This window comes from Acomys minous (genome assembly GCF_964271855.1).
Source record: "Acomys minous genome assembly, chromosome: 13".
Lineage (NCBI taxonomy): Eukaryota > Metazoa > Chordata > Mammalia > Rodentia > Muridae > Acomys > Acomys minous.
The window spans coordinates 92,389,486-92,411,629 of NC_140495.1; the positions used below are offsets into that span (position 1 = coordinate 92,389,486).

General features: G+C 37.1%; 1 protein-coding gene across 6 annotated transcripts in view; it reads left to right on the plus strand.

Annotated features, from left to right (window-relative positions):
* The window catches only part of CTNNA3 (catenin alpha 3), a 1,390,227-nt gene that overhangs the window by 1,253,179 nt on the left and 114,904 nt on the right, over positions 1 to 22,144 (plus strand). The gene's annotated exons all lie outside the window — the stretch shown is intronic.

Here is a 22,144-nt window from a genome sequence, read left to right on the forward strand (position 1 = left end):
ACTGGGATCAGCATAGGTCTCAAGACTGACAAGCCTTGCTAGAAGAAAGTTTAATTTACAAAAAGGAAATATATTGTATTTGGATAAATATGACTGTTTTTATATTCAAGATTTATACACATAGGCAATGAATTCTTGGTTTAGACACATATTATGAAGAAGCAATATTTCTTCATATAGAAAAGAAAGATTAAATCAGATGTTTTCATGTCTCCTGTTAACTTCAAATAGGATGATATATATGGGAGTGTTTTATAAGCTTTAAAGCTGAATAATGAAAAGGTAATACTTGTACATGTTTATTTATATATATTATATATCCTGGTCACTATTCAGTTGGACCTTTTATGAGTCTTTTATAGAACTGCTTATATTCTTAGAATCATTCAGAAATTCCTCTGGATTGTAGAATTTCTTCCATCTGCATAGAGTTCTATAACCATCTAGTTTTTCTTCAATAATTTGGTGTGATAACACCATCACAAGCTGTAACAAGACAGATCACTCACCATCAGATCTGCTAGGAGCAAAATTCTGTTTCATGTAACTAATACCAGTTTCATGTAACTATGCCAGTGTGTATATTCCAAATGACTCGATGTTCTTCCGAACTTCCCCTGATCCTTGGTTATAATTAGGACGTGAGATTCCCTTGGAAATGCTTAATTATTGTCAATCATTTATCTCTGCTTCCATTCCTTTGGGTCTATTATTAAAATTCCTCAGACTCACTCTTCCCGTTCTCTTTCATTTGTTAATTGAAATTTCTTAAGTATAGTTTGTTTCCACGGGCTCTCAGTGGGTTCTCTTTGGAAATTATGAGCTTAAAAGTCTATAGTAATGCATAAATAATATTTATTTGGGCACCCTTCAGCATCCTCCTAATCCTTCTCAAACAGGTCCACTTCTCTGTGACTAAGCTTTCAAAAATATGAGGCTATGAGGTCCATTCTCATTCAAGCCAGCACAATAGCCTTTTAGAGGAGTGGAGAATATTTTCACCATCAAGCAATTGATTATTACTCATAGCAGTTTTCTTATGACCTAAACCTGGTAGGGTAAATTTTATAGTAGTATAAAATGAACTATGATGATGCTGTACCATGAGTAAGACTGATTTTTCCAAAGGAATAAGAGACAGAAACCTAGAGAAACAGACACATACACACACACACACACACACACACACACACACACACACACACACACACAGAGAGAGAGAGAGAGAGAGAGAGAGAGAGAGAGAGAGAGAGAGAGAGAGAGAGAGATGGGGGAGAGCACATTCCAGGGTAAGAAAGCTGTCTTAGTAGGAGGAGTGTGCCCAAATAAAAACTAAAATCTAACTGTTTATAAATAATAAGAATAAAACTTTTAAATTCAATTATTTCATAATACATACAGTTTAACTCCAGCAACATATTTTAGTATAAATCTACCTTGCAGGTTAATCACAATATACTTTATCCTTCAGTTAGGATACAGATAACCAAAAAGGATAGCATGAGCACATCTCTAACCCAAATCACCTGACCAGTACCAAAGATTTCTTTTAATAAGTCCATTTCTGTCAGACATTTCGTATTCCCAACAGTTTCCTATTTCTTCTAATGAGATAACGATGCTGTGTTCCTTACTCTTGTGTCTATGTTTATATCTTCTCATTATACTTTGAAATTTTGTTTGTTTGTTTGTTTTTGTACCCATTAGACTACTACTTTAATTGCATTTTTTGAATACCAACACTTTGGGGGAAATGCTCTAAGACTGATTCATCATGGAGTTTTGGGAGAACCATTTGAGTACTTACACCATGCTTTGTGTTTAACTCATGGTCTCTGGGAAGACAAGCATCTGCATTCCTTCTTGTTCATTGCATGATGAAAGGAATCAACATTTTTTTTTGCTTTTTAAATTATGCGTTTATGTTATATTGGACATGCACTCGAACCAATTTCAGACACTACTTAGGCACTGAGTGACAGTTATTTATTATCATTTTATTTTCTGTGTTTCACTCCTAGTACCTTCGGCTTAGCACCATCCTTTATAGCTGTCATCAGCTGCAAATGCCATTGGGTATTGTAAAGGTCTGTAACTAAAAATAATGATTCACAGTCTGCAGACAATGAGAGACAAATATTAAATGACCAATAGTGCATGCCTTATGAAGTGGCAATTGGAGAGCCAGGCAAACATGATTATCCCCATATTGAGCATGGGAATTCTCTGAGCCAACGGTGTGATTATATCAACTGAGCAGGTTCCACAGTGGTACAGGACTTGGTTTTGTAATAGATTTGGAGAAGATTATTTGCAGAGCTTATTGTTTGTTCTGTTCATGTTTTAATCAAACATAAATATATGATTTTTTTATCATAAAGTCTCAACATGAAAGAGGCAGGAAACTGGATTTCTGTTAAGACTTATTTTAAAAAAAAATCCTAAGCTTATGATAGTAAAACTTTTGGGAATCCACTTTTTCTTAAGATTAAACTACATCCATGCTAAATTATATTTTTCTATAACACAGCAGTCCTGAGTATTGAGTAACACATTGTAGTTCATACAGCATCTCCAAATTTAATTTTTTTTAACAAAAGACTTGGGTTTAGTCTTTGTCATTATTTTCATCTTGATTTTGCAAAATAAAAAATGAGATTCAGCTGGGGGGAATGGCACACGTCTTTAATCCAGAACCTGAGGAGGCAGAGGCAGGCAGATCTCGGTGATTTCGAAGCCAGCCCAGGCTATAAAGTGAGTCCAGGCCAGCTAAGGCTGCATAGCGAAACCTGACTCAGAAAAAAGAAAGAAAGAAAGAAAGAAAGAAAGAAAGAAAGAAAGAAAGAAAGAAAGAAAGAAAGAAAGAGAAAATGAGATCCAAAATAATTTAAGTAGTTTATCCTGGTCATGTCGATTGTGACAAAAATCACAGATTTTCTGATCTCATACACACAGTTTCTAGAACAGCATACTTACAGTATAGAGCAAAGTTCTCATGACTCAGTAGAATTAATAGTACAACTGTCCACTGGGAAAATGATTTGTGACACTAAAGACCATGTCATGAAATCACACCTGTGTGACCCTTGTAAATTTCTAAATGTCCCAGTTGTAGATTTTCTATCAATAGGAAAATCAGTTTGTTGATTTACATTCAGCATCTCCATGGTAGTGCCCACTCACTCACTGTCACTGGTGGCAGACTGCTTCTCCTTGATAGACAGGCCATTAGGCAAGCGGAGTGGGAGAACAGGAGATTTTGTGGGACATAAAACTCATATCTCCCAGTGTAGAACTCAAGAGGAGAGGCAGTTACGTTGCATATGACTGCTGATTGTGTTGACACTTTTGTTTGTTTGTTTCAGTAACTGAACAAAAGCGAACTCTAATTTCTCAACTACTTCTCTCATTTATCTTCTCCAATGGGGACAACAGGGGCAGGTGAGGCTTCGTAAACTGTTTCAGCATTAATAAGGGAACAGTTGAGGGAATGCCCCTCAAACCTGCTTGGGGGACAACCATATATTTAGAGATGCTTGATAAAGTGAATTGAAATAGTGTAGGTATTGAAACGCAGGGAGAAGTGATTCACCGTCTAGCAGTGCTTACAGTGTAGAAGTCAAGAGTGTGGTATTTAGAGTCACATAAAAATAGATTCACATCTTTGCTATATTATTTGTATCAACTAACTTTGAAAGAGTTCTATTTCTATGCTCAGTTTTCTCATTTGCAAAATTTAACAGTACAATCTTGTGTGAGTTTTCAAGAACAAATTACACATGAGAAATTAATTCAGCTCTTGGCACAGAGATATTCTATCAATTTGTATTTTATGTTCTTCTGATATTATAAGACTTGCAGTAATCTTCCATAATTTCACTTCTTGGGGTTTCATTGACTTGCAACCTAACACCATCCAAAAATTTTACATGGAAATTTCCAGAAATAAACAAGTCATATATTTTAAATTACACGTGTTCACTATTATTCCATCACACATGAGAGGTAAATCACCTTTGTTCAGCCCAACAAACAATTCATACATTTTAAATTACACGTGATCACTATTATTTCATCACACACATGAGGGGTACATCACCTTTGTTCAACCCATCCACTCTGTGGACATTATCATCTGGTTGTCTGTCATGTTGCCAGTTCGAGTCTCAGGTCAACTTTATTGTTATTAGCATTTCAGCATTGTGCTTAAGTGATCATTAGTCTACTTAATAGTAGGCCCAAGTTGCAAGAGTAGCGATGCTTGAAATTTTAGAAGTATATTGCTACAAACGTTCTATTTTGTTACTTGCTAATAATCAGCTTAATTTATAAATTAAAATTTACAATAGGATCAATGCATAGGAATTACATCTGTACATATAAAATTTGATACCATGTATAACTTCAGGCATCCATTGCTCCCCTTCCTAGGGACCCACATGAAGACCAGGCTGCCCATTGGCTACCTCTGTTTAGGGGCCTAGGTCTAGTCCATAAATGGTTCTTGATTGTTGCTTCAGTCTCTGTAAGCACCCCTGGGCCCAGGTTAATTGGCACTGTTGGTCTACTTATGGAGTTCTTGTCTCCTCCAGGTCCTTTTATCCTTCTTGTCCCAGAGCTCCGCCGAATGTATGGCTGTGAGTCTTAATGCCTTTTTTCAATCCTCTGCTAGGTGGTTACTTTCAGAGGACAGCTATTCTTTCGTTTTTAGAAAAAGGTAAGAAAGCAGGAGATACTCTAAGAGTTTAAAAGGAAATTGGCTTTGATGTGATTCCCAATGATACCAGAACACATATGGCTGTTAAAGTAACATGAAGCTGAAATAGAGATCAAAGAGTTAACTCTTTACAGAATAATAACAGAGAACATAATTCAAGAATTATCCAGTTCTGTTGCCCTGCTTTCGCTTCTCCCCTTGGGGGTATCCAGGCTGTTTTCACACTGAGCTGGACTGGAGGGAGTGCAGCATAGCTGGGTATAAGGTACAAGGACAGAATCTCAGTCAGCAGTGCATGAGAGAGAAAAACACCCTTCTCGGAAGACATCTTCAGTGAGACTGCTCATTTAGTTGTAGAGAGAAGAGGATATATATGTCCCTGGGGAGGTGACCAGGGTCTCTTGGGCAATGTTTGTGTAGCTGTATACAATTGACCAGGGCAAGGATGCTGGAGGATACTTCATCTGCATACTCAGGGGCTGTAGGGAGTTTGGGGGTCGAAACCTAATAAGGTTAAACAAAGATTGAAGTCTGATAACTGTCAAGGTAACTGATTCTTGCTAGGGCCGATGGTAGGGCACAGACTTTAGAGGGTCAGATTAGGAGGGGGCAGGGAGGCAACTCCTGCTGAGTTATCAGGGATTGAAGCTCCTCTACGCTTCCTCTATTATCCTGGGCCACTATGGTCTCACAAGTTCTTGCTGTTTTCAATATTTCTTGGAGGTTTGGTCCTGACCTCTGAGAATTTTTCTTTGTAGTGTTTTGGTATCCTGGCAACTCATACATTCTGTCTCTATCAGAGGTCTCACCCACGTTCGTAAGGTGGGAGATTTGATTACTGTATAACCTCACAAAAGGTGGTCGAGACCTCTGATAGAGGAAAGTGGTCATGCTGGTGTTCTCACACACCTCAGAGTTAGAGAGAAATTGAATTCCTGTTTATTTAAGATATAGTCTGGCTAAGGGGAAGATTCAGGGAATCTCATCCTGGTCTTAGCATATCAGAGACAGTTTTTCAAGTAAACATTTAAAAATTACTCCTCTCTCTATCCCAGCCCATGTTGTGCCCAGAGTTTCTTCCTTTCATCCACACAGCTTGAAAGCCACTAAAGCCTTACATCTTCTATGTCTCCTGCAATTAAACCAGATCATGGTAGCTTACAGATGAGAGTTAGTAAAGGGGACTCATTCAGTAGCATTTAATGAGGCCTTAGGGTGTGTGTGTGTCTTGGTGTCTGTGTGTGTCTGTGTGAAAGAGAGAGAAAAAGATAGATAAATAGATAGATAGATAGATAGATAGATAGATAGATAGATAAATAGATAGATAGATAGACAGACAGACAGACAGACAGATAGATAGATAGTATCTGAAGGTGTGGTCTCTAATTGCTGGAATTATGTATGTGAATATCAAATATATAGAACCCACATTTTTAACTTCAACCATTGTCAGTTCATCTTTCAGCATGAATCCACCGATTTTAAAAGGGCTCCTGAACCATATAAATTGCAGCTCAAATAAATTTATTTGTGAATTTATTAAATATTTACCCATGAGGATTTCATAGCTGGTAAGCCTACTCTGCTCTGAGGAGTTGTCTTTGAGACCACTGAATCTATATAAGCTCTATAAATAGAAATAAATTAGGAGAGAAATGAGAACAGTTGCCTAGGTTACTGGACACAACCTCAAAATGTCAACAGCAGCAAATGAATTGGAGCATATCAAATCTTAAAATGATTCTTGGTGGGTTGAGAGAAAAAAAAACTACCACCCATGTTCACTGCAAGTTCATGTTGGTGATACAAATAACTGCCTCATTATTGCTTGTCTACAGGCAGTTACCAAATGTCCTCTGCTATGAGTGTATGAAAAAACCTGCCACGGATGGGTGGTTTATTTAAAATAAAGAATGGAATGGTTTTAATAAGCTCTATTTATTATCAGAATATGCTTCTAATAATCAGTGTATACTGAATTACCACACAGTGTATGAAGAGATGTGACCTCATTACCTGCTTCATGATATAATTTGGCTTGGGTTATTATGAAGGAAACCTGGCTAAATTAAATGATGCAGCAGCCCTCCCACAGAAGGCTAGGGCTTTGCTGGTCATCAATTTCTTTCCTCTCAGTTTTGCTTCGGGAAATAATTCTGTTTTCCCATATCTTGTATGTTTCCTTGAATTTCTTGTGTATTCATGCGCACATGTGTTTGTTTGTATATTCATAGGTATATGGATCCTTGCATGTGTATGAAGTTGTTTGTGTGCATGAAGAATGTATGTGAGGTTCAGGGGCAACCTCCTCAGATGACATTCAGCTTTTAACTTTAGAGACAGGCTCTGTTTATTAAATCCTATCTATCTATCTATCTATCTATCTATCTATCTATCTATCTATCTATCTATCTATTATTGGCCTTGTGCTTGCTGGGAAGGCTTGGCTAGCTGGCTCCCTCCTGCCCTCACATCCCCAACATTGGGCTCCTAAGTGGGCAGTACACTGACCAGTTTTCTTGTAGGTAAGATATGAGGATCAAACTCAGGTCCTTACGTTTGCACAGCAAGCACCGTACTGACTTAGGTTTTTACCGGGCCCTTCTCTGTATTTACAAACACCAGCGTCCATTGTCCTTGAGGTCTGTGCCCTGAGGTTCTCCAGTCCTTCCCATTTTTTCTAGACATTCTTATGTTGCACCAAGATCTGTTACCACATTATCTCACAGCTCTGATGCAGTCCTTTCTCCTAGGCTCTGCCTTCACAAAGATGCCCGCCTGTCTATTTCCTGTACCTTAGGGCTCACAGGCACATGTGACACTCACTATTTCCTAGGTTAAATGCCTTAAATAACCCCACAAATTTACTCAAAATTTATACATCTTTTTGCAATTTAAAAAATTCAACAAATTCAATTCTAAATCTAAGAGAGCTTTTTGAGTCCTCCCATAGTTTATCATAAAATACATTCTGGTTTTCCTAACCTATTTAGATTTTTCTAGACCTAACTATTATTTCCATTATGTCCACTATTAAGAACTTGCATCAGGATAGAATTTGGTCTCAGCAGGTTACCAAGAAGAGACTTGATACCCTATGAACATATACAGGGGGAGGTAATCCCCCTCAGGAACAGTCATAGGGGAGGGGAATAAGGGGAAAATGGGAGGGAGGGAAGAATGGGAGGATACAAAGGATGGGATAACCATTGAGATGTAACAGGAATAAATTAATAAAAAAAAGGAAAAAAAAAAAAAGAAACCAGAGTCAGAATGCAACCTGTGCTCAACCTTGCTTTAGAAAACAAATGAGGTGAAATTATAGGAATTGAAAGTCTTTGCCTTTGTTAATTGGTTTGACTACAAGCAATGACCAATTTTCTTATGATGAATTTTATTTTTGTGTATAAATGTGCCTGCTGAAGTTAAGCTCCTATTTTTCTGAAAAACTGGTGAAATGGAGGAGAATCTGGCTCGACTGGACTTCAAATGGATGGTTCCCACCTTCTAGAAAAAGCTGTTTATCTACCATAAAGTTGATGTGGTGGTGTAGGCCTTTAATTCCAGCCCTGGTGAGGCAGAGGCAGGCCAACTGCTGTGGGGCCAGCCTGGTCTACAGAGAGAATCAAGTACAGTCAAGCCTCCACAGAGCATCCCTGTCTCAGCCTCCCTCTCCTCAAATACTTCTTAAAGAAGCAAAGACATAATTCACAACCCTAATTGTGATGAAGTGAGCTCTCAAACAACAGACCTGTGGAAAGTCCTGGAGTCCAATGGGGAACTGCTGACATTTTATTCATGCTCAGAGGAACATTAAGGGCATCCTGGTCACCTCCGTAGTTCAGGTTCTGGCATTTGCCACCTACATTCCTGTATCTGGTCCTGTCACTGGCTTCTGCATCAGGTTCTGACATTGTCTTCTGTTTCCACTTTTATCACCTCTTATTCTCTACCTTAAACCCACACAATTTTTCTCAAGACACCTGAGATTTACCACCATGCCTAGAAAATACGAATCTGGGTCTGAGTGGTCATTGCTATTCACATTCAATCCATCCCATTAGTGCCCTGTGTGGGGCACCTCTAGACTCTGAGCCTGCTCCTGTCCTTTGCATCGCTGTACATGCGTTTCTCTCCAGCCCCGCCTCTTTCCACCCTACTTACTATTAGGCATTTGACTTCTCCTCAGCCATTTATCTACCTTGTGGGTCACAGTCCCTCAGCACCCCCTTTTTCTCCTCACCAGTAAATACTTATTCTTCAGTAGAATTCTACATTGGCCCAGAATTTGGTGGATTTCATATCTAAATAGTCTCTCTCTCTCTCTCTCTCTCTCTCTCTCTCTCTCTCTCTCTCTCTCTCTCTCTCTCTCTCTTAGTCATGCGTCAGTGACACAGATATCCTCACATCCTAGTATTTATTGTTAGTGTGGAATTTCTTGTACTGAATTTTGAGCTTTAATTTATTTGTTTCGAGTTCAATCTATTGGTCTATTACACAAGGAAACACACTTATCTCAGCTCTTTTAAGTTTAGAGTGCTATATACATGTGCATTTTATGACCTGTGATGGCTGATGTACTTGTTTGAGTGTAAAATGTCTCAGTGGGTGGTGATGTCATGCAATATGTTTTGAAGGCGCTGCCTTGCTGGAGGAATTGGGTGACTGGGACAGGCTTTGGGATTATTTAGTATTCTCAGCTCTGATCAGTTCTTTGCTAATTGAAGACACAAAGTAACAGATTCCTGCCACACATGCTTAGACCACCACAACAAACTTAGCAACTTACATGGATAACAGAACAGCCTTCCCCATTTTAAGCTGTTTCTTATCAGACATTGGCCACAGCCACAAAAAAAGTCATAAATACGGGTGGAAAAAAGAAAAAAAAGCCTTCCTCCTGGGGTGTCTTTTTTAAAAAGAACTAGTTTCCAGTATCTTAAGCCTACAGTATAAGCAGAGATTCCTTCCAGACAGTTAACTTGAGGCTGATAAATCTTGTTCTAAATTGCTAGGACACCACTATAAAGTAGTGAACAACTGATTGCATCTTATGCCAGGGAACATTGATAATAACAATTCTACCCCATTGCCACACCCTTCAGGTGCCTTCTTATTCTTAGCTGTGTAAGACACCCTAAATATGCGATGTTATTCCTTAAATTATAAAATAATAATTATTTGTCACATAGAAATGCCATTTGATTTTTTCATGTATGTCTCATGTATATATGGAATTATTAACACAAGTTATTTAATAGATCCATCACTCAATATTTTTGTGTTTATTTTTTAAAAAGATTTTGTAACACTTCTGAAACACAAAGTGGTTAATTTAATAAAAACCATTATCTGAATACACACATGCACACGCACACACACACGCACATGCACCTACACACTAAAGATTATTGCTATTGTCTAAGAGAAACTCTGTTATCTTTCATCAACATCTCTCCTGTCTCCAACCACTGACCCTCCTTGCCCCTGATGAGCATGGTTCTATTCTGTGCTTCTGAGAGAGCTCCACTTTCAGATTTTACATTAAATCAAGATTATATGGTCTTTCTGTACTAGCTTATTTTACCTATAGTCAGTTTTGGTTCAGATGACAGAATTTCTTTTTTTTTTTTAAATAGCACTCCATTGTGTAAAGCACATATGTTGCATTTTCTTTAGTAATTTATTTGATAATGTTCACCTGATCCCATACCTCAGGACTCATGGATAATGTAACAGTGAACGTGGGAGTGTAAATGGCTTGTGGCTGAATAGGTTTTAATTACTTCAGACGAATGTCCAGAAGCAAGGCTGAAATACGATATATTAGCCTTGCTCTCACTTTTCTGAGGAAACTCCATATTTTTCTTTTTATACACTTCACTAGTTTACATCCAATTAATAGTACCTATGGGTTGTGTGTGTCCCCACACCTCTGCCTACAATATTTTTACCTTTTCATTAAGAGTCATTCTAACAGGTGATATCTTATTTTTTTCCAGAATTTCATCACAAGCCAGTAATCATCTTTTTTTTTTTTTTTTTTTTTGGTACCTCTTGGTATAAAATGTTTGCCTTCTCCAGAAATGTCTATGTCCTTCATTCAACATTTTTTTTCCATAGAGCTTTTTTTGTTCCTATGATTATTAGTTCTTTATCTTATGCATTTTTTGGCAAATATTTTCTTCCAAACTATGAGTTGTCTCTTATTTTCTTCTTTGCCATATGGAACCTTTTCGTTTGCTGCAGTGGTTTCTGGTTTTATCTTTGTTGCTTCTGCTTTGGTATTCATTTTTAAAGAACCCTTTGCCTGAACCGATGTCATTGATTATCTGTGCTTTTTATACTAGGACATTTATTTGTATTTACACCTTTGTGGAAATTTTGACGCATCTGTGTATGCTGTGCGTGTAATGTCAGAATTCACATGTGTATGAATGCAAGTGCACCTGCAGGTGTGCATATACTTCTTTGCACATGGATATCAATGTCAGAGTTGGATACTGAGTGTCCAACTCTGGGCTCCTCTTCCTGCATGGATATTGAGGCAGGGTCTTTAACTCTGAGCTCACTGGTTCAGTTAGTCAAGCTTGCTCCACCGATCTCTTGTCTCGGCCTCTAAAGTACTAGAATTACATATAGGCTAGCATGCCAGAGCGGTATTAATGTGTGTGATGAGGATCAAAATTCTAATCTTCACACATGTAGCAAATCCTGAACCCACCTAACCATTCCCCTAGCACCTCTACTACTATGGTTTTTTTTTTGTAAAGTCAGAAACGATACCTTACTCTTTATAGTTAGATCTGTGTGTATAGTATAAGGTAAAGTGACCACTTTTTCCCTGTTATTTGTGTATATCTAGTTTTCACAACAGGAGTATTATAATGAATGTCTATTTTTCTTTCACTTGTAAGACAGGCATTTATGCCGTAAAACCAGCTGAAATAAGTAGGACCTGTTTTGCTCCCTATTATACCGTTTCACTGGTTAATGTGTCTGTTGTTATGGTGGAACCATGCTGTTCTGACAATGGTAGGCTTGTGATCGAATGTGAGGTTAGACAATATTATGTATACGTGCTGTTTTAACAAACACTGCTGGCTAGCCTGGCACTGGTATTGTAGACCGTGCTGGAGCTCCCAAGTCCTGTTGTAGGCATACATCACCTTTGTGCCTTTGGCTTATGATGGCTTTGCTTAGTTGAGACCTATTCTAATTTTATGTAAATTTTAGAAGTTTTAGTCCTATATAAAAAAACAAAGGAAACAAGCAAGGTTGCTCACACCTGCAATCTTAGCACTCAGTAGACTAAAGATAGAGAGACTGAGACAAGTCAAGGTTACATACTTAGCTCCAGGTGAGTCTAATGAATAAAGTGAGGGTGTATCTTTTTACAAAAGGCAAAATTTACATTTGGGTTAATCTTCAGATTGTATAATACAATATAGATGTTATAATAGTCTTAATTTTGCCATTCCATGGCCACAGGTTCATTTCCATTCATTTATGTAATATATAATTTTCTACAACAGTTTTTATAATTTCAAAATGACTGATGTCATAGTTTGAGCAGAACCCCTGGGCCCAGATCCACCCATTATAATGTTCTTCCTCTAGGTTTCTAGGACCATCTGGATCCTTCTATTTCCCCATTTTCCCTTGCTTCTCTCACCTAGAGTCCCAATAGGAAGTCATCTCCTCTGTCCCACTTTCCTGGTAAGTGAAGACTTTTGTGGGACGTGCCCCTTGGGCTAGTGTCCAGATATGAGTATATACCATTTGACTCTTTCTGCTTCTGGGTTAACTCACTCATGATAGTTTCTAGTTCAATCCATTTGTCCACAAATTTTGGGAATTCCTTGTTTTTAATAGCTGAGTAGTATTCCATAGTGTATATGTAGCATAGTTTCTTTATCCATTCTTCTACTGAAGGACGCTTAGGCTGTTTCCAATATGTGCAGTAAATTTCGAACTCCTATCCAGATCTAGCCAATGGACAGGACATTCTCCACAGTTGAGTGGAGAGTGGGGACTGACTTTCATATGAACTCTGATGCCCCATATTTGACCATGTCCCCTGGATGGGGAGGCCTGGAGGCACTCAGAGGAAGGATAGCAGGCTACCAAGAAGAGACTTGATACCCTATGAGCATACACAGGGGAAGAAGGTCCCCCTCAGTCACATTCATAGGGGAGCAAATAAGGGAAAAATAGGAGGTAGAGCAGAATGGAAGGATACAAGGGATGGGATAACAATTGAGGTATAATATGAATAAATTAATAAAATATATTTAAAAATAAAATTAAAAAAAATAATTTCAATGAATGGTCTTCTGTATTTTTATTAATTTATACTTATTTTATGTGCTATTATGAAAGGAACTGGTTTTTAAATTATTTTAGCTTCATATTATGTATATGAGTGTTTTGCTTACATGTCGGTACACTACATTTATACTGAGCCTATAGATGCCACAAAAGGGTATATGATTCAATGAATAAGATTTGTAAGCAACCATGAGGATGCTGGGAATCAAACGTGACTTGTATGGAAGGGCAGCCAGTTCTATGAACCACTGAGGCGTTTTTCCAGCACTATTTCTTCAGTTTCCTTTTTGGATAGTTTGCTGTTACAAGACACTATTGCTTTCACATCTTGACTTTGTATTCTGAATTAATCTGTCAAGCTGAGTCGTATTTTGGATTCTTTTTCTTTATATAATATTGTTAACAAATAATTTCACTGCTTCTTTTTCTTTTTGAAAGCTGTTCATTTCTTTCTCTTCTCTGATTGACTGTCTAGATCCAGTGCTATACTAAATTGAAGTTGTAGGCATGACAACCATTTTCTTTTTTTTTTTTTTAAGCTTTTAAAGAATCTTTTATTTTTTTAGTGTGTGCATTACAGGAAACAAAACACAAGAATCCAAGAACTAAGTCACCCAGTCACAAGCAGCTCAGCTGGCGTGTCCTTCTAGATTCTGCAACTTGTACATACACTTGGGTAATTGAGATTATACAGCATATAGCATGCTTTCCCCCACATCGTGAATATTCACCAACTAAAGACTCCACAGTACATGAGCATTCCCAAGAACACACCATGCCACCTCGATCTGTCAGACAAATTTGCAGTCCTGTCTTCCTTGGCAAAAATTTCATAGAAGACAAAAATGGCAGCAGGCCTCTAGATAGACATATTGGCAAAGTTACGACCATTTTCTTTTTTTCTCTCGTCTTAGAGGAAAGTGTTTGGCTTCTGTGACTGTCTATGTCTACTTCATGTTTTAACATATCCTTCACTGTGTGGAATCATATTTCTTCTATGTCTAACTAAATTTTTTATCATTAAATGATGTTCAGCTTTGTCAAATTCTGATTCCATTGTATAGCTTATAATCTGGTTTCAAATTCTCTGTCCATTTGCTCCCGTGATCTTCGAGAACGCGATAGCATGGCGTTTCCAGGAGACTCTGCACGTCTCTCCCTATGTCTCAATGCTCTGCCTTTCCCGTCTTACGTTTTCAGGTCGTAGAATTTGGTAGATAAGCTCAACTCTTAAACCCAATGGTTTCTCAACGCTTTAGTTCCGGTTGACCTAATGATACAAATGTAACAGAGGCTTCAGTGAAACCGCTGAACAATCCCTCCCTGTGGGTAGAAACGAGGGTTTATTGGGGACCAACTGCAAAGGCTTCTCTCTGGGGGACAGAGAGAGGGGAGAAGCAAAGTGGCAGAGCAGGAAAGTGGATTTTATATAACAGTCAGCAGGGTGGGGGCTTTTGAACCAATATAGGATGTTCAGATTGACTGAGAACTGTATGCGCTTGCTGAGGCAGTTGACCTTGGGGACAGATAAAGGAAGGTAATGGTTTTCCTGGTAAACAGAAACCTGACTTTAGGCTTCTGTTTAGCCAATCGTAATCATCTGTTTACCTAGATAGAATCCTTCTCTTTGGGAACTTGTTACCGACCTTGGCATTTTGAGGAGCCCACTTTGGACCTAACAACAACTGTCTAAAAGCAGTCTAAACAGTTAATCACTGACTACGTAAGAAAATAGCAAATACTCTTTAAAAGAAATTTAATATAATAAAAGCACTCAAGAGGCTGAGACCAGTGAACAAGTTCAAATGAACCAGATCTATATGATGAGTCCCAGGCCATACTGGGCCAGGTGATTCCACTCTTTAAACAGTTTAAATTAAGAAAAAAAATTTTTTTAAAGTTTATCATGAGACAAATGTAAGGCATCATAGCTGTGAACACGGATGAGGATATATTGAATAAAATGTTCTGCTGTTGAAGGGCTTCCATGGTCTTTCATCTTCACAGAACAGAAGGAATCCCACAAATCAATACATTTACCAGTTACACTGATGGGAGCATCAGGTAAGTAGGCAGCAATATTTTCTACGGGCTTTTTATTGTATGGTTTTTTTTTTGTTTTTTTTTTTTAGCTTTATGGGTGGCAGAAACTAGATTCTTCCAACTTGATGCCTTCACAGTAGGAAAGCATTATGCCAGATACAAACATTAATTTTGAAGGACAATAACTGTGCGTCTCATCATACATCATTCCTTCTTCCACAAACAGGGTGTTACAGCAGCCAAGTACAAGTAATCAGCTGTAGCTTCCTCAGAAGGACACGGTTTACATTTTTTGAATTTCCACATATGTGACATCACTAAGCTCTCTATTGTAAAATAACACACTTGGTTTCTTTTTTATGTAAATTTCTTACTTGACTTGAAATTAAATTCTATCCTTTTCACTTTATGAGTCACCACATACAATTTTAGGCTGAATAGTTTAAAACACTACATTCTCTCAGTCCCTAACTTCTCGCACTCAGTTGTTTTAAATAAATGTTTCCTGAAATTTCAATCTAGGAGAAGTTATTATTAAATATCTTAATATGCTCTCACTTTTAAATGATTAATCTTTATTAAAATGAGTAAATTTTATCATATATAGATTACTTAGATGTTCTACATAAAAATTAATGTGTGGTAATTATGTAAATGCATTTTCTTAGTCCATTCATCTTAGGAATGATTAATAACAATAAAAATTCTTATTTTTAAAAGCATGATGGGGAAGAGATATAGTCAACAGTTATTAGCACTTAATGATCGTGAAGGGGACCTGGGCTCAGTGTCCAACATCCACATTGAGTAGCTTATAGGTGTCTATGTTTTCAGTGTCAGGGTATCTGACATCCTATTCTATCCTCTTTGGGTACCAGCATACATTTTGCATATTCATGCACACACACATGCACATGCATGCACACATACATACATACATACATACATACACACACACACCAATGAACAAATAAAAACATACCTTTGAAATGGAAAAGTCACTATTATACTTTTCATAGTCTATTTTTCATTTTAAAATTAAGAAATACTAAATAGCTTTTTAGTCCAAGACAAGATAGAATGTTCAGGACAATATTGTTTTCAGTAGTTACAACTTCTGTGCCATAACCCTAAACTTATCTATTCTTAACACTTACAAATTATTGGCAATTATAAATGCTGTTTTTGTATGTTTTTATTTCCATAATTAAATTTTATAGATTTGTTTATGGAGTTATTAATAATGACACTTGGAATAAATATAAATGGTATTATATGACATTCGTATTTGAAATCTTGCTGGTAGTGAGCCTACTCTACCAAATTTTAGAGTAATTTCTTTGTATTGACACAGTTATAGTATATGGGATAGAAAATAAGAAAATTCCTCAGAATAAAATGCCCTTGTTTTATTGGGGTTCCAGGGAATGCCAAGAATCTAATTTTGGCCTCTATCCCAGAAAGCACTGCTGAAATCAAGGAAGGAGTTTTGTTCACAGAGGGATTATACCTGGAAGAACATAGGTCTAATGGCTGAACATTCTGTTCGCAACATGCTCACAGTAGTCTTGGCATTGTATGGAAAAATAAGCAAAGAAGAGGATGAAGGCATTCCATAGGAGTTGGTTTAGGATATCATGATATGGTCAGGGGCTGTTGGATGATTATCTCAAGCCATCATCTTAGGATTGTTACCACATAGCCAAATTGTAAGAGAGACTCTATTAGTTAGCTGGCAGTTTTGATTCCAAGAGGAAATGACTCAGGGAAACTGAGAAGGAAGGAAATGAATATATATATATATATCATCAGAAAAAAACAACTGAGGTAAGTGGCCCAGTGGCTAGGCTCTTTTTCCATTCCAACTATTAAGAGATCACCCATCTGTGGCACTAGAGATAGAGGTAGAACACCATTACACTTGATGATACATTTTAGTGATGCCAGCAGCTATAGAGTTTATTAGTCATTTCTCTTATTACTTGGACAAAATACCTGAAAAGTGCATACTTAAGTAAAGAAGGAATAATTTGGTTTAAAGTTTGAGGGGGTTTAGGTCATCATGAGAGCCCTGGTCACATCACATCTGCATCATGAGAGAGCTATAAATATTGGTTCTTGGCTTTCTTTCTTTAATCCACGAGCCTATGCCATGGAATAGTTTTGCCCACCTTTAGGATATATCGCCTCAACCTGACTCGGTCTCAAACCTCTTATGTCTAGGTGTTTGTCTCCTGCTTCATGTGTGTTCTGTTATGTTGGCTCCAATATCAACCACTGCCAATCTGCACCTTACAAATTGACAACTAAAAATACCACTGTAAAGTGATAATCTTAAATCTTGTGTTGGTTACTTTCCCTGTGATCATGACTAAATACCAGAAAAAAAATGGCACTTTAGGAAAGTGAGTTTTAGTTAGGCTCATATTTTGATGCTACAATCCACCACAAAATCATGTCAACAGGAGCTATGGAACAAATGGTCCCATTGTATCTTCAGTCGGGGAGTAGAAATACATGAATGTTTGTGTTCACATCACTGTATCCATTTTATTCAGTTGCAGCCAATTCAGACCACAGCCAACGAAGGATGCTTACAAAAGTTACAGTAGATTTTTCTTCCCCATTTGAAATAATCTAGAAACCTTATCACAGAGATGGCCAGAGATATGTTCCATGGTGTTTCTAACTCTCAATAAGTTGATCACAAAGACTAGTCATTGCATACCCATTGTCTATATAAGCTCATAGGCATATCATAATATAAAATTCATTCAATGAAACTCTCTGTGGTCTTTAACAGTTTAAGACTGTTCAAAGGTGTATGTGCAATGTCTTTTGAGAATCAGGATGCCTATTTTAATCATGAGCACTTATACCATTAAAACAAACTAGACACTTCCAACATAAAATGGTACAAATCAAATATTCTCATTCCACAAAAGAGGAACAAAGGATGATTCATAGCAGAGAAAGAGTGGACCAAAGCAAGACTAAAAGTCACCAAGTTAAATAAAAAAATTACAGCTCCGTGGCCAGCATCTGGGTCTCACAGTAAAATCATCGCAACTCCAAAGGGCAAGATTGATGAATACTGGTGCATGGCTTGACTTTGACTTCTTATTCAGTCCAGGACTACAATTCATGGAATACCGCTCTCCACATTTAGAGTGGTCCTTCCTAACTCAACCTAATCTGTAAAGAAAATCCTTCATAGCTAAGCTCAGAGTTTTGTCTCGTAGATGACTTTCGATTCTGTCAGGTTGACAAAATTAATATGCACGGGAGTCTGAAACTCAGAAGCATCCTGTTCCCATCAAATAAACAGATGTTATAAAATGCTGGCTTTCATTTTGAATAGACGGTAGAACCATTGGAGAGCCGTGAGCCAAGAATGATATGATCTGTAATATTTTGCCCATGTAATTCTGAATGCTGTGGTGAGAATAATGTGGCTGTGATGTAGGACGAAGTGGGAGTTTGGGAAGCCATTGCTGTCAGGAAGGTGGGAAATGATAAAGGTTCCCACTTAGATTTTAGAAATAGAGGGTCTGGAAATTGTTGACTGTGTGTATATGAAGGTGGATAAGCCACTCAGATTTTCTAAAGAATGAATGTTGGGTATAAAACATGCAGAGAGACAAGAGCTATGGGCAACTTAAGATTCTTGGGCAATTAGTTTGGAGAAAATATTTAGCTATTTTTATTGAAATGGAATACACTGAATAGAACAGGTTGGACATGGTAGAATAAACAAATTAATTTTTAGTTTATCCTGTTGATTGGCCTATTAGAAAACCAAATATAGATGTTAAGTAGATAGCTTAGGTTAGAAACCATCTTTCATGTATAACTTTCTGTAACAACTTTACAACTTTTTAAACCTTATAGTTTTATCCATCACTTAGTGGTCATTTTTTCCTCTCAAATTTAAATTTTAGCTGTAGGTCTACATCACTTATTTTTTAAGGACTCGGCTTCAACAAATTTCCTTGCTGATACAGCTGATGATTTCACTATCAGCATTTTAGTGAAGCCACAATTGGCATGCTTTAAATAAGCAGTGCTTCCCCTTGTCACAGAAAGCACACAAAATTATAATTGGCTAGGTAGTTGTTCCACCTCATCAAAAATTACACTGTTCTAAGGACAATTACTATTAAATGTCATCTTATTATCATATTTGAAAAATAAATATAATGACGCTTGTTGGTAAGATATTTTGGAAAACTGACTGATATAATTTGTAGAGATATTAATATTACATTACTAACCACAGGAACCCCTTATCAAAATGTTTTCTCTTATCATTAAGAATTTTGTTACATATATTTGGAAAATGGCAGATGCATATTCACCATAGACTACATATAGTTACATATGTTTACACATATTTATGTATTCATATATATGTCTAAAACTGAAAAACACCCAATGGCTATTCATAAAATATAATGGTGTTTGATCTCTTACAAGAAAGAAAATAGATGTAATTCTTTGGTATAGCTATATTTAAGAAATATAGAGAGCTTTCATTCCAGAGCAAGATGCTAGCATTAGTATTATAAACATATATGTGATGATTCCAGATTTGAAATATAATTTGAATAAATTGTCACATGTACACATATCTAGCAAGTACGTCAAGAATTGTGAATGAAATATTAGCTTTAAAATCTCTATTGTATAAAAGTACTTTTCAAACTCAAAAGTAGTATCAGTGAGAAAAACATAGCATAAAAATTTTAGATATAATTGTAGATAATATAAGAGTAACATGGAGAGAAAAATAAGTCCATGACACTATTTAGAGTTGGTGCATAATTCTATAGACAAAGATGGAGCAAACATACATATGAGGGGAAAACCGCCCCCCCCCCCCTCTCTCTCTCTCTCTCTCTCTCTCTCTCTCTCTCTCTCTCTCTCTCTTTTGCTAGTTCATTTAAATTTACCAGCTTTAAAAAATATTCACTGGGCTCTGGAGATAGCTCAGTAGTTAAGATCACTGGAATGTCTTCAAAAACCTCAGAGACCTACAGAATATGGCATTTATAGATGTTTTATTAGTTTAAAGATTCTTTGACAATAAGACAGGTTAACTCCTGGCAACACCCAGCCTACCTCAAAGAAGATGATGAACATCAAAGAACCTCCTTATGGAGATGGCTTCAAATGTGGCAAATCAGCCATTGGGAAAAATGTCCTTGTTTCAGCCACAGACAGAATTCTGTCTAAAAATGGGCACGCTTGGATGCAGCCACAGTTGACGGCCAAACTCTGCCAAGGCAGAGGAAGCAATTTCTCAATAGTTCTTCCCTCACAAATATGTCTGTCAGATATAATGGGCCAGATGGCGGAAGATGCTGCTGCAACATTATAGAGAGTTTTGGGTGACTGATCAGGCAGGAAACTGTCTTTGTCATGTTCTTATTTTGGAAGCTGCCAGCCTGCACTTCCTGTACACTCAGGTAGTTACTGTTATTCCTTCTCAAGTCTCTGATGAGGTTGAAGACCAAATAGTTTTGTTTTGCAATTAAGCTTAGTTGTTTAGGGGTTAAGATGTTTTTAGGTCTATATAGATGTTTTAAGTTGATAATGACAAGATGTGATTGAGATTGATTTACATTCAGAATTTTAGATTCACCAAGATAGGAAAGATGTTTTCTTCAAGGCTGCCAAATACAAATAGCCAAAACACTAAGAATGAAACATTTATATAGTTCCTGATTGTTTTGTGGTTCTTCTTGCTGTAGGTAGTTTTTTGTATATATGTGTAATAATATAAATGTATATGTAAAAATAAAAATAAATAAGTAAGTCAATAAATAAAAAGATCACTGGACTCCTGGTTACTCACAAGTCTGGCAGCTCACAAGTCTTTGTAACTCCATTTGTATGGGATCTGATAATCTCTACTGGCTCCATGAGCATGCATGCAATGTACATATTGCACATACATGCAAAACAGTTCTACACATATAATACAAATAAAATTGAATTAATAGAAAATTGTGTGCCCATACTGAATAGGCAAAAGGCTAAGGTTAGTAAGCTTAGTATATCAAGACAACACTGTTTTCTATCTTTTGATAGTGGCAATTTTTCTACATCCTGATTGACTCAACTTACTGGTTTTTTTTTTTAATTGAAAAGAGCACTAGGTTTAAATGACCCAACATCTTGAGGTATAGATAAAAATTAGTAAGCCATTTTTCCTGATGATAAAATAATAGAATTCCAGAGGAGATTAAATGACCCTCTTTTCAGTCTAATCCTGTGTGATGGATTGGAATTCCCTATTGTAGCTCTGTTACTTACTGTTATGCTGAGAATGGTTGAAAGTGAAAAAAACATTAAGAATCAGACAAGCTCACCGTAGCATCAGAACTGTACCATCTGGAGAGGCCCTGAGGTCAGTCTGAGCCAGGGTCAAACATCTTTGCAGCAGCCACCTATGTGAGGAAGAGACTTCTTACTGTCTCCTTGTTGACATGGCTGTTGTAATGCTGGGCTGTATATTGCATGGAGTAAGGAGCATCCACACCATTATCTATGTAGTAGATAACAAAAGGACTATGTAGCCCTGAGATAAAAACATCGCAATGAACTCCTAACTCAATGGGGTTAAAATATGGGAGGGTTGGTGACTAGTATTTCTTGGTGTTGAATTTTTTACTTTTTGTTTTTGCTTTTTGTGTGAATGTGCTTTACGTACTTCATTTGTAGAACAGAATGATTTGCAAACATATTATACATTCCACCACCTAAAAAGAAATTGTTCACAGCCTGTGAAGTCCCTTGCTTGAGAACCTTAGGCAAAAATCATTCGCTCTCCTTTTTTACTTTGAAAATGTTCCCAATCACCATAGATTTTTGTCTGCATAGTGTTTGCGCATGGGCTGCTTTTGAAATGATGTGCCTATTCCTAAAAATCATGCTCCAAGTAGCCTGGAGTTTTACTTTTGAGAGCCTAGCTAATCGAAGACTTAGTTTTATTTTCCCTTTGTGTTCATCTATAAACACAGCTTCATCTGTAGCCCATCTTAGTCTGAG